This window comes from Crocodylus siamensis, chromosome 2 (genome assembly GCF_052110815.1).
Source record: "Crocodylus siamensis isolate JL-2025a chromosome 2, ASM5211081v1, whole genome shotgun sequence".
NCBI lineage: Eukaryota > Metazoa > Chordata > Crocodylia > Crocodylidae > Crocodylus > Crocodylus siamensis.
This window is the reverse complement of record NC_143396.1, coordinates 237853380-237867134: the sequence shown is the minus strand read 5'-3', so window position 1 is coordinate 237867134 and position 13755 is coordinate 237853380.

Sequence of the window (13755 nt, the reverse complement as noted above, 5' to 3'; positions counted from 1 at the left end):
ACAGTAACTTTAATGTGGAATAAATGCATGTGTAGGCATGCCCAGTATCTACCATGTGCATTACAGAATGGTCTTTGTAGCAGGGCACTAGGGTGCCTGCTACTGACAATAGGAACAAGGGCTGCTGAAGCTCCCTAAGGCAACACAGGTGTTGGTTGCTGGAGCAACCAGGCTGGTCACATGACCGGAAAGGGGCAGGGCTAGGCCTTTATAAACAGCCCAGGCCAAAGCCTAGCGGCAGTTCCCTGCCTGCAGCTGCAGGATCAAGAGCTCTCCAGGAGAGCTGAGCCGACACAGTATAGGTTGCAGCCTGACCACCCAAGCAGCTACGGTATGATAAGAGTGGAAAGAACCCTGATGGGGAGGCTATCGCTAGAGAGCCAAGGAAGCTTAACTTTTATGTTCGAGTGAGGAAGCTTGTTGTTAGTTTATGGCCGGTGGGCTTATGTTTCGGTTTAGTTTCTTGTGTAAACACTGGAGGACCGGGTGAGGCTGTAGGGGTGCGCGGAGGCCTCACAGGAGGTCCCCAATAATTTGGGGGTTCCTGGCGCCCAGAGGGCACAGCAAGTGGTGCTGGGCAGGCTCAGCTGTTTGCGCCGGTGGGGCACGTGTTGGGGGTGTTGACCCCAACCAGAGGACCGGGTGAGGCTGTAGGGGTGCAAGGAGGCCTCACGGGAGCTCCCCAATAATCCGGGGGTTCCTGGTGCCCAGTAAGGGTACAGCAAGCAGTGCCAAGGCGACACAGCGATTGCCGCCATAGTTGGCACGGCAAGCGGGCGCCGGAGAGGTGCGGTGTGTGGGGTGCAGACACCCCAGCCCATGAGGGTGGTGTTTGCCCAGTAGGGCATATGACCCAGAAAAGGGTTAGGGGGCCAGGCACTGCTATGGGCCACCTAAGCCCCGAGTGCGGGAGGCGCGCAAGCTAGGCCCGAGAAGGCTGGTCTGGGGGCCAGGCAGGGCTAAGGCCGCCTGAGCCCAAACTTGGGAAGCCCGAGTGTGGGCAAGGAGCGCAAGCAGCATGGCACAGGCCCTGGAGAGGGCAGGGAAGCGCGAGAAGCGCGGCACAAGCCCCGGAGAGGGCAGGGAAGCGCGAGAAGCGCGGCACAAGCCCCAGAGAGGGCAGGGAAGCGCGAGAAGCGCGGCACAAGCCCCGGAGAGGGCAGAGTAGAATAGGAGGCTCCACGGTGAGCGATTGGTACCCTACCAGTGCAAAGTCCTAGAGAAGGGCAAGCGCTCGGTAAAAGTCCTGGAGAGGGGCAGGTGTGCAAGAACAAGCCCGGAGAAGGGTGGATGCGCGGATAGGGGCCCGACGGAGATGAGGCACAATTAGAAGCCAGAAAGAGGGGCTGGTGGCGTGATAAGCCCAGGGATGCCAGGGAAGGGCACCCATAAGAAACGTCCGGTACAGCTGCGAGGCTTGGGGCGTGCTAAAGGGGAGGTTGGAGGCATGAGTGACCCCATACGGAACGGGGAATAGTGCCAGCACAACACCGTGTATGAGGGGATCAAGGGCAGCCTCCCTAATTGAACCATATAACAGCAAAGATGTGGCGGGTGAGATAAGAGGGTGCTGGATCACCCATCTGACATGGTAAGGGGGCACTAGGGGGATCATGGCCGCCCCTGCGCTCCGCCCCGTGACAGTCTTCATAGTAAAATGGCTACCTGAACCCTGAGATAGGACTGGGCAAAACGTTTCAGAAAAAATAGCTCATTTGCAGTTGCATAATGACCAAAATTATTAAAAAATTTTACTCAGCATTGCAAAATAGTTTCAACTGTGTGGAACAAAAAATCAGTACTTAAATCATGAAGATTTATCCATGGGCCCAGTGGTTACGGCACTGACTAAAGCTACAAGAAACATGGATTCAGTTCTCACTTCTACCTTCCACTGCCACCCTCCATTTTTGCTTTTCTAGGGAAGTATATGAAAACAAAACTATTTCATCTGTGGTTGAATTAAACATTTTATCTGACCCCACATGGTTTTGTTTTAGCTGTTTTCATCTTGGTGAGAAAAAATGAAAATATAAATTAGGAGTCAATTCTAATTGAGATCTTTTTCTGTTCTTTCATTTCAGCCACTGAACTGAGAAAGCAATTATTTGCAGAGCCTTACTCTGCATTAGTGGACATATCATCAGGGTGTGAAAACATTACTGAATGCAGTGGGGCAGATCTACTGATATAAACTGCCATTGTTCCATTGAAGTTAACTGAACTATATTCATTTACACTAGTAGAAAATCTGGCCCAAAGGCTCTGACTCCAGCAAGTCACCTGGCTTTTGCAGTCTCTACAAAAAACCCGGAGGTGTGTGCTTAAACTGAAACCTTAAAAAGGTTTTCACCCAACAAAGACACTCCTCCTGAGAGACAGATTGCATGTTTGAAAGAGCCACCTAGATACCACATGAAGAACTGTTGCAGTACAGAAGAAACCCCCCCACAAATCATACACCACTGGTTATGACATATTACCCCTCTCTCGAACCCATACAGAAAATCCTCAAACAATTGCAACCCATACTAGAAAGAGACCCTATTCTTAAAGAGATCTTCCCAAAGCCACCCATCCTAGCTTTCAAATAAGCACCGAACCTTACCAACCTCATCACCAGAAGCAAACTTCCTCAGACTTAGAACACACCAAATGGATCTAGGCCATGCCATGACAAGAAATGCAAAACCTGCCAGCACATCTCCACCACTCCCACAATCACTACAGCCCACAACAGAGCCATCAGCATTCCCAGATCTTACAGCTGCACCTCCAGAAATGTAATATATCTTATCCAATGCACCAAATGCCCTGATGGAAAATACATAGGTGAGACCAAACAATAACTGCACACCAGAATGAATGTACACAGGAAATCTATCGAAGACAGGAATGCCCAATTACTTGTGGGGGCACATTTCTCACAAGAAAACCACTCTCTCTCCAATCTCTCAGTTCTAATCCTCAAAGGAAACTTACAAAATACTTCCCAGAGATGAGCCTATGAACTCCACTGCATCAACCTCCTGGACACTAAAAAATCATGAACTAAATATAGACATTGGATTTATGACATATTATAACCTGCCTGACAGCTGACTTCCCAGGTACTTTTCCACTATTCTTCTCCCTTCTCTCCCCCACACCCAGTCTGTCTCTCACCCACTGACTCCTCAATCTACATTATCACTGACTGCCTGTCTTGTATGCATACCAGCCCAGCCTCTGGCTTTTTTACTTTTCATTCCATCCAAGAAGAGCACACACCAACTGCTGAAACTTCCTTAGCCTGACAAAGAGTTTTTGCTTAAAAACCCGAAAGCTTGCTTAAAAATTGTTCTCCAACTATTTAATTGGTCTAATAAAAGATATCAGATTCACCCAAAGAACCTTGTCTAAACTGAAACCTTGTATTTCCATACCCTTGTGTGTTGTGGGGGCTAGACATGAGAACCAGACCTAGAGCCAAATTTTAGTTTCTTCTAGTTAGTAATTGCCCCAACCAGAATCCTGGATCCATATGTTTCTGCACCTTGAGTCCTGGAATCCAAATAGCAGCTATGGCCATCTGTATTTAAAAACAAAGTAAAAATTGTCATGCCAAGCTATCACTCAATCTCTCATGGGATTTCCTAGGTTGTGAGGGGAAGATAACTTTAAGTATTTTAAAAGAATAAAATAATCACAGGTTTATATGCAAAATATTACAAATGATAAAAGGGAAAAGAGTATTCTTTGCCTAAATGAGTCTCAGTTTAATTTTTAAAAATGATATATTTTAGGCGCCTAACTGTTTCAAGTCACCATTCTCTTTCAGCTGTATGACAACATACTACCTTATCCCAGCATGCATGATGCTGTGCTGTCAAAGCTGCTGTGGAAATCACTAGAGCCTAGGGGAACAGATAACTAAATGCTTCTTTTCTACAGTTTTCCCAAGTGGTGTATCCCAGCAAAGTGGGAGAGAGCCAGCCACAATGCTGAAGGAATCTTATGTGTATACACAAAAAAGTAATGTTAGAATCACTTATGTGCTGAATGTCTTCCCTGTGTGCTGGAAGCAGAATAGATTAGTAGCTCCAGTACATCCTCTCTAATTTATAGCTCTTCCTCAACACTACATTGTGTAATGATTATCTACCTCAAATACAACAATGCGCAACCCAAATATCTAAAGCTAGGAAATCCACAGCTATGTCCAACAAACTTCAAACTAGCCAGTTAATAGCTTATGCAGAGCATACACACCATTCAGTTACATTAATTTGTAATCATAATAATGCACACTGAAAGAAATGGCCCACCAAATCCCCTTAACTCTGCCCCTATAATGATGCACATACAAACTAAAAAAAATCTGAAAAAAATTCTATCCATAACAATTACAGTTGAGTTGTAAAAATTCAGCTGTAATTACAAATGCCAAAATATTTTACTCCTAGTTTAGCTTGTGAAGTGGTTCATCAAATCCTGGACACCTTTAAATGAATATTATGATATTTTATTCAACACAAATCTCAGCAGCACTATGAAGGCAGCATCAATACCAGCAGAAAGAGTAGTGGGATTGGGGAAGAGGTGGTGAGGTGGTGAGCAGGCCTCCCTCTCCAATAGATTCTGAGAACAAAGTCTTAAGTATATGAAAACAGCCTTCTGGAGGTAGCACTAGGGAAACCTACAAGTAATAAGTTCCTGACTACAGATAAGCACTCTTCCCCAGCTGTTGTATAAGGTCAAAAATGTATATTGATCCATGTAGGTATGAGGGTGTGGAGAGGGGAGAAGCACAGGGAAATCCTTAAAATAATGTAGCTAATAATTTGGGGAATGTTTCTAGGGTTCTAGTATATTTAACAATGGGAAAGCAAGGTTTACATTTCTTTTCTTTTGAATATTGGTTTATTTTAAAATAAATGTGTTTAATTTCAGAAGTTTTGTGATGACAGGATAGTATTGAGATTTATACAGAAATAGCAGTCTGTGCCCGTCTCTGTTCGAAGGCTCACTCCTGCGCCACCTTTGCCCAAGCAGCTGACCTTGCTTGCCAGGGAACCTCATGTGGACCCCGAGGGTACCTCGATTACCTTCAGGGTGTCCCCCAAACTCTCCTGCCATGACTTTGGATGGTCTTTTAGTGAAGGGGGTCTCCTTTGAGGATGCCTCCAGAGAGGTCATGTGTCCCAGTGGATGTCCATGGGGCTTCAACCTCCCCTACACCCTGGCCATATGCCAACTTTCGAGATGAGCCTCAGGATCTTTGCGGCTATCCCATGTGGATATCTTCTCCGGTCCCTACATGTCCTTCCTTGCCAACGGGTGCCTTGAGCTCTGGCTGGACCCGAAGGTTCTGGTGACACTCGACCTTTGGGATCGTCCCTTTCAATGCCCTGCACTTTCTACATTAGATGCTGCTGTTCCTCTCCACTCTCCCACATGGTTTCTTTCCCGTTTTCAAATGGGGTCACTGCTACCCCAGCCTGGAATGGGATGGGCTCCTCTATCCTGCTTTAGACAGGGAACTAAAATAGATCAGTCTGAAAAAGGAAATACGACCGATACCCTCACCACCATGAAACCCCAAGCCCCAGAAACAACCCGACATGACAAAATAGAAACCGATAACGTGACTACAAGAGCAATGAGACAAAGGAAGAACAAAAAAAAAAGGCAAGGAGCAACCATGGAGGTTGCAGCAGGGTATTTTTGAGATTTGATTGAATTTTCTTCTGTACAATTGTAAAATTTTACATAATTCTGCCACAACTGTGCACATAGTAGCCAGGTTATACTGATCTCTCCTTTAGAGGATCTGACCTGAAGAAAACTATATTTCATCTTCATAAAGCCTTCATGTGGATCATGTAGGCCAATATAGAAAACAAAATCTAAGCACGTGTTCTGTGGGAAAGCCATAAGGGAGAATGAAATTAACATAAATTGAAAACTGTATCAGTGGAAATACTAAGAATAAAATCTTACCAAATTTCACTATTGAGTCATATTTTCCCAGGTCTAACATAAAGGATTTCAAATGAGAAAAGAATAGGTAGAAGATAAGTTGTGGGATGAATCTTGCTTTAAATTCCTTCTGAAGATAACAGGTGGAGACTTGTCACTAGCTGCTCATACAAAGCATGTGTCAGTGGCCATGCTGAGTACCACAACATATCCAGCCTTTGGATATTCAGGTCAAAGTACAGGGGCAAAAACTAGCTCTTTCCCTCTAAAGTCTTCTAGCTTAATGCATGGGGTTGAATGAAAGGGGAGAAAGTCAGAAAAACTCCTCTAAAGAAATTCTGCCTTGGTAGTGGAAATGAGCGTATAATTTCATAAACAGATATTTCTGGGCTCATTCTTTCCCCATAGGTCATTACTCAGCAGTTCTGAAAGTTACAAAATATAGCTCTCCATGAGTTGATATATGGTGCTGGTTTACCTGAATGGTGCACGTCCCTGATAGCTGGGTGGGCATGGCTGCACTGGTGGCAGCGAAAGGACAGTGATGGTGGTGGGACCCTGGTGGCAGTGAGGGGGAACTCCTGCACACACAGCTGGCACTGTCGGTGGGGGGGGAGGGCAGGCTGATGAGTGCTGACCAGGGGTTGGCGACCACACACAGGTGCCGCCAGCAGCGTTGATCAGGGATGATTGTGGACCTCCCACAAATGCTGCCAGTGATGCCAGCAGTGGGGTGGCAAGCAACGGGGCACAAAATTAATTATTTGGGGGATTTTTCATTTTGGCAGGAGAACTAATTTAACCAGTGAATCAGTTTTTCACACAGCTCTAGTCATATTCTTGTCAGCAGACTCTGAGGTTCATAGAATCATAGAATCAATGAGTCGGAAGGGACCTAGACAGATCATCGAGTCCGACCCCCCGCCATGGGCAGAAATGAGCACTGGGGGTGGGAGGGGTCATAAGACCACAGCCAGGTGCCTATCCAGTCTCCTCTTGAAGATTTCCAGGGAAGGTGAGAGCACCACCTCTCTGGGAAGCCTATTCCAGGCTCTGGCCACCCTTACAGTGAAGTAGTTACAGTGAAGTAGGTTATGAAGATCTTTGTTAGAAGGCTGAGTTTATGACAGCATATGCTCATGGACTCTGCCATTTCACCATCCCCTTCACTTTTCCATCTTTGAGGAGACCATGTTGACTGAATACTACACAGGGAGAGAGATAAAAACTAATCTCTTTGACCCAGGAGCATGGAGCCAATCCAGCATTCTTTCTGTTTGTACAAAGATTATTGAGTTATTAATTTAATACTGAAACTTAAAATGCTTACAAGCCCTTCACTATCATTTAATTTCAGCTAGTGGAACAGCAGCTTGCAAATTAACTGGAGTATAATCGTATTGAGTGGTCTAGTCACCTCTGTTATCTATTTAGGTGTTACCTCAGTACTGACTTGGCCTTCACTAAAATAATGGAAACTCCATTCCAGTTAATCACCACCTAATAACTTCAAATGTAATCAACCACTGCATTTTCAATGAGTTTTAATTTTATTAAAAGATTTTGTAATTTTCCTAATTTTTAGATAATGGAATACAAGAAAAATCAAGTAGAATTATAGAAAAGTAGAATTATTAAAGGCAATAATTTACATTAATTTAAAGTTATAAATGAAAACATTTTTCTAAATTCTTCAAATGATTCATCTCTACTATAAGATTATGTAGTACCAGTTTGAGGACAATATTCTGATGTCTTCATACAAACAAAGATATTGAATCTTCCTGGCTTTAAGCATCGAACCTGACACAGCCTGAACTAAGGAGTCATTGTCCACGCGCCCGTCAACGAGTACACTCGCTCGGGCATCTACGGATGATTGTCCATGAATCTCCAGTTGTGGCCCCTGCTCCGGGGATGCTCACGCCAGGTCCGCCTGCCACGACTTTGATGTTTCCTTGGTTCAATGTGTCTATGATGGCGCGTGCACGTCTGGAAGTGGGACCTCCCGTCAATCCAGGTCCAAGATCCTTAAGGGCTCCTTCCTCCCCTACACCCTCGCCCGGGCCTCCATATACAAGTCCGGGTTGCCCACCTAGCCTCCCCTCTGGTGGGGGGGGGGTGGGACAACACCTCAAATATCAAACCCAAAGTTGGTAACCCTTAAGCCAAACAGTCAGTTCCCGTATGGGTGTCTGACTCCAGGTCCCTTCAAGTCCTGCTCGCTTCTTTCGAGAGGCCTTCGTCCCTCTATTGGGGTCCGCCGTCTGTCACCGGAGCGTCCCTGCCCCACCTGGGCGGCTCTGCCTCCTGCCCCCAATGCCCTGTGGCCGAGGCCCATAGCCTGCTTTTCCTGGCTACTGGTCAAACAGCCTTCAGCTGGGGCGAGGTGCCCCCCCCCCCAGCCTTCACAACCGCCTCAGATGACTTCGGGGCTTGTCACCCCTGGTGCCTTGCCCCTGCGGGGCCTTACCCTTTCCCCAGAACACGTGTGCCAGGTGCGTGTCAGCAAGCCTCTGCCGCTCCAAGCTTCCGCCGGGGATCCACTGCTCTCCCGGCCCTTCCGGTCTGCTGCTTCTCCGCGCCGGTGCTGCTTTTGTGCCCGCCGGCACCGCCGCACACCTGGGAGAGGTAATTAAGCCTCGTGCCTTGAGGCACCACGGGAAGCTCGCCTCTGGAGTCAGGCCTGCTCGGTGGCTTGCGTGCGATCTCACCCCCACCACTGCTGCACCATCTATATCGCACCCCATGCCCCGCAGCTGCCGACAATTTACTGATGCGGTGGGACCTGCCTCACTGCTCCCGAGGCTGCTCGGGGCTGGGGCTCTCTCACAGTCATACTGAAAGAGGTTGGGTTGATTTATATTTCATGAACATGTGACCTGGCTGTAGGGATAGTTTCTTTATGCCTATCTTGGGTTATAGGAATGTTTACTGCAGGCATATGTTGGTTTAATCCAGTGGTACTAAGTTCATACAACAAAGCTACAAGTGGCTATTCAACTCAGCACCTCCAGTTCATCACAAAAAATGTTATAAAAATATTTTTTTTCCTGCATGCATATACATAAATTTAGTAAATGCTTAAGAGGTTTAGCAACTCTAAAATATTCTCTCCTATTGGACTGCACCAAGAAACAGAAGCTATAGTGGAGTTTTTCTCCTATTCTTTTATACAGGAATATTACTACAATTCACTTAGGAATCTGTACTTTGTTCTGACTTTTTGGTTAGCACCAATCACTTGCATGACTTCTGTACCAGTCAGAACAGAATTTCTCTGAATCAGTCTAATAGCAAGACTGCTAGAAATTAGCAAGAAGGTAATACAATGCCTCTAGATAAACACAGGGAGAGTCTTTGAAAGTCAGTGCCTGAACTATTGGCTGAAAAGATGCTACTTGTAGGCTGTAGCCAAAGTCATACACTTTTTTTATACAGAGTTTGAAATCCAAAACATCATAAAAAGCATGAAAGAAAGACTCTGCTGGAGGACCTGAAGAAGTAAAACCTTCATGACCACTTATCATAAGGGAGTAGCACTTTATGTAAGCTAAGTATGTATATAGACCTTTGTCATTTTAAATTCCTTTCTGTCTGATGGTATAGAGAAGTGTAGCTTAGGATTTGGTCTTAACATTTTACTGTCTCAAGTCTGGGTTGTTTCTGTAAAGCCAGAGAAGGGGAAGAGGTGCAAGTAGCCTTATAATCATGACAGCAACTACCAGTGTTTGCGCAATGAATTATTTCTTTTTTCAAAAAACTACCTGCTGGTTGCCTTTAGTATTTACCAGATATGCTGTAAATAGGTACAATTTTGCAAATGATTAATGTGTGTGTATCACCATGCTATAACAATGTTTTTAATGAAAATATTGTTAAATTTAAAATAAAATCCAGAGAAGATTTGAAAAAAGAAAAATGTAAGAAATGGAAACCATTTGCATGCTTTCTTCTGCTAAGTACATTAAAAAAGCAGGAGCACTGTTATTCCAAGGTCTGTAGTGAATGCTAATGAGGCCAATATGCTACATTGCTTTAAAGTAAGAAAACGATCACTTTATAGTGCCTTTTGTATTACTTTAAGAAGTGTTGAATAAGGTTGGAATAAAATTAGCAAACAAAATGTTTCAAGTAAGTGCTGAAATATTTAATAGCTCTTTACTTTAAAAATAAGCCCTTTTGGCCCTTATTCATGGTGTACCTGAACAAAAACACAGTCTTATACATATATTCTTGTTGCTGGCTCTGTGTTCCCATTCTTCTCTACATATACTTACTCTAGGATCAATGGCATTAATTGTTAGGGACTTTGCTATAACATATATTCTGACAGCATTCTGACATCATGTTCAATATGCCAACTCAGTGGTGTAAAGTTGTTGCTGTCCTCGGCATTACTCATTTTCCCTTTACTCTCGGTTAGAAGCAATTCAAAAGGTACAGACTGACTCCACCACCTAAGGTGACATGATGTGGAAAGTCGCCACCACCAGCTGATGTGGATTTTATAACAGACCCCAGTTTCTCAAATGCCGTGTTGTTGTTTAAACTCTAGTGACAGTGACTGAAACTGGTGGATTGCCTTCTGGTAATATTTCTATTGGACAACATGACAAGTTGAATTACTGCTGTATAACAAATTCTACATACTACCAGAGCTTTTAGAAAATTGTTTTTGTCAGCTAAGAAATTATTGATTGACTAAAAATATATTTAAAGTCAGGCAGCAAGACAGACTGGTGAAAAGGTTAGCTATGGTGTACTTTCCCAGAAATCACACCTTCAATTCCATAGTGATCAGCACTAAAATCATGAAGCTACCTAAAATTTCCATATAATAATCCCTGTGTACAGAATATTTTAATATGTTCCAGCTGCTTGTAAAAAGAGAGAAAAGTAACAAAACTTTTTAATGAACTAACATGGCTTTAGTGAGTCCATAGGCTGTTGTTCTAATCTAAAAAATTACTAATTAATATAAAGGTAATATGCAAGGTTTGTTTTATGTAGCATGCCAGTAGACGCAGTTAAAGAAGAGAAGTGTATTTTACAGTTCTACTAAAGGTAATAAATGTCAGACTCACAGAGATACAGTTATAACTTTACGAACACCCAGAGCAGTACTCACAAGAAAAACCTAACACAAACACAAAATGAAAAGACATGTTTTCTAAGCACAGTCAAGGGACAAGGTTTAACTCCATATGTAATGTAGGTACAGAAGGTTTAAAGCTAGTGGTCTACTGGTAAAGCCACTGTAGTTGTACAGCTTAATGGGGTAGCAGGAGAGCAAAAAAGAAGCACAGGGTATGAGTCTGTTGGGTTTTCTTCCTTTGATTCACAGAGAATGGTGCAAATGCTGAGCTCTGTAATGGGAGGTAAAGACAAGGTGAAGTTTATTTACACTTTTTTACATCACATGCAACAGCTCCCTCTTTCTTTAGCAATGTGGGTAGTTACACAAATCTTAGGGCTTAGTTAGGACACATATTTATGCCCCCCCCCAGGCAATCTCGCAATAATTCTACATCACAGAGGGCACGTCTATATGTTCATTAATGCACCGTAGTTACTGCATATTTAGTTTAGTACTTCCTTAATGAAGTACTAACTGAATGCCCAGTAACTACATTATTGCACAGTAGTGCTGGTGCACAGGTTTTTTGTGATGTTTACTGCACAGTAGCCTAATAACATTGTGCAGTAGCTTATAAGCGCAGGTTTTGACCAGCATGCTACCATGCAGGGTTATTGGCAGGGATCCTGGTTTTCTCTGATTTTAAAAAATCCCCAATTCTCAGTTAAAAAAAGTAACTCCAAATCAACATTTTTCTGTGATTAAAATAAAACTCCACTATATAAATATCTATATATATGAGTAGTGTTTCACTTAAATCACCAAAAAATGTAGATGTTAAGGTACTTTTTAAAAATAAAATGGGGGGGGGGGTTAATCAGAGAAAACCAGAATCCCTGGTTATTAGGCTACCGCACAGTAAGTATGTCATGTAGACGTGCCCAGAATATTACTAATTTTTAATTGCCTTCTGACTAGTCTGGTGACAGCCTGAAAGGCAGTTAAGAGAGTTAAATCGGGGTGTATGACAAGCACCACTCTAGTTCTTAGAAAAGACAATCTTGTACATGGAATAAATATACCTGCCTAGCTCCAGCTGTCAGAAATATTTCCATTTTAAATTTGTTACTGCACTTGCCTCTTTTGTTTGTGCATTGAAGCCTGATCCTGTGCTTCTTGCACACTCAAAATTACCTTTAAATCTGATGGAATTTTACATGTGCAAAGAAGGCAGGATTGAGGCTTCTTTTCATTGCTTTTATAGTATCTTTGCCCTCCCCTAGGGTTCTCAGAGGTTTCTGAAATAGTATATGCTGAATACGAAGGCCATTAGAACAGTTTGAGGGGAATGTCTCTTCTGACTCTTTTTCTCACCAGCTAGAAGTTTATTTCATTGCATATTCTTCCCCCAGTTATTTTACCTCTTTTAACAACATGGTAATATCAGGATATCAGTGTAAATACACATGCAATTGTCAGTTAACCTTATGCTATTATTTTCAGAGTGCCTGCGGCAGTGTATCAGTAGTGTCAGAAGGAAAATAACACAGAACAAGGCATTTCCACATTCTTTTCCATGAGCCAAGACACAAAATGGGCTCATTATCAACATGTGGTTGTCTGCAGTTCAATATTAATATGTCTTCAGCTAACCAAAAAGCATAGAGTATTTGTGTAATTCAGTAAAATGTAAACATGCATTCCTGGAGGAACAATGTGCTGCCAAGCAAATGAGATTTTCATTTCTTTTTAATCAAGCATGACGAATTTTTGTGTGAAACAACTTTTCACAGAGTCATTGGACCAAATTCAACATTGGTGTAAGCTGTTGCTGCTCTGTTGACATCAAAAGAATTAAAAGCTGTTCATGACAACTTTACATTTGACCCAGTGTTACTTAAAAACAATCCAGGAAATATGAGTTGGAGTACTTGGCTGGACGGACAGGGAGAGGACATTCTGGTCGCATCTACATGAGCTGCACTACGGTGCAGAAGCAACAAGCGAAATGACCCATGCGGTGCCAGGACTGCACAGTCCTGCTTTAGCAAGGACTAAATGACTGAGCGGTAACAACTGCGCAGTCAGGTGCATGTGTAGATGTGCCCCCTGCGTTTGAATTCTGACTCTCCTACTTATTTGTTGAAAGGACTTACTTTAAATTCTCTCTGAAACTTCGGCAGTCTGGAAGCTGGCCTTCTGTGTCAGCTTCATCACCTGTAAAACAGTGATGATGAGACTCACTCACCTCACAGGGATGTTGTCAGGATTCATTAGTTAATGCCTGTACAATGCCTTCAAAATGAAAATGTTAAATGCCATGTACTGTAACTGCTAAGTATTATTAAGAGAGTCTAAAATTGCAACTTATAGACTTATTCTCCTACTGATTCATGTGCTTAACTCCAGCTGTCATTAACGAGATTACTGCATGTTCCACAAGAAGAAGAATACATATATGGACTTAAATATTAAAAGCCTTATCCTCTTCCCATGGAAGACATTGGGAATTATGGAAACAACCTGGAAACAATGTGTGCCTGTACACATGCAGGGAGGCTGCTCTGATATGCTGTAATTATAGCGCATCAGAGTAGACTTGATTAATTGAGTGCTTGAGCATGCTAATAAGTGCTCTCCAGCTAGCCTCCGCGGCTCATGTATCAGCATCCCTATGCTTCACAGTAGCCGTTTTGAAGCTTGGGGATGGTGAT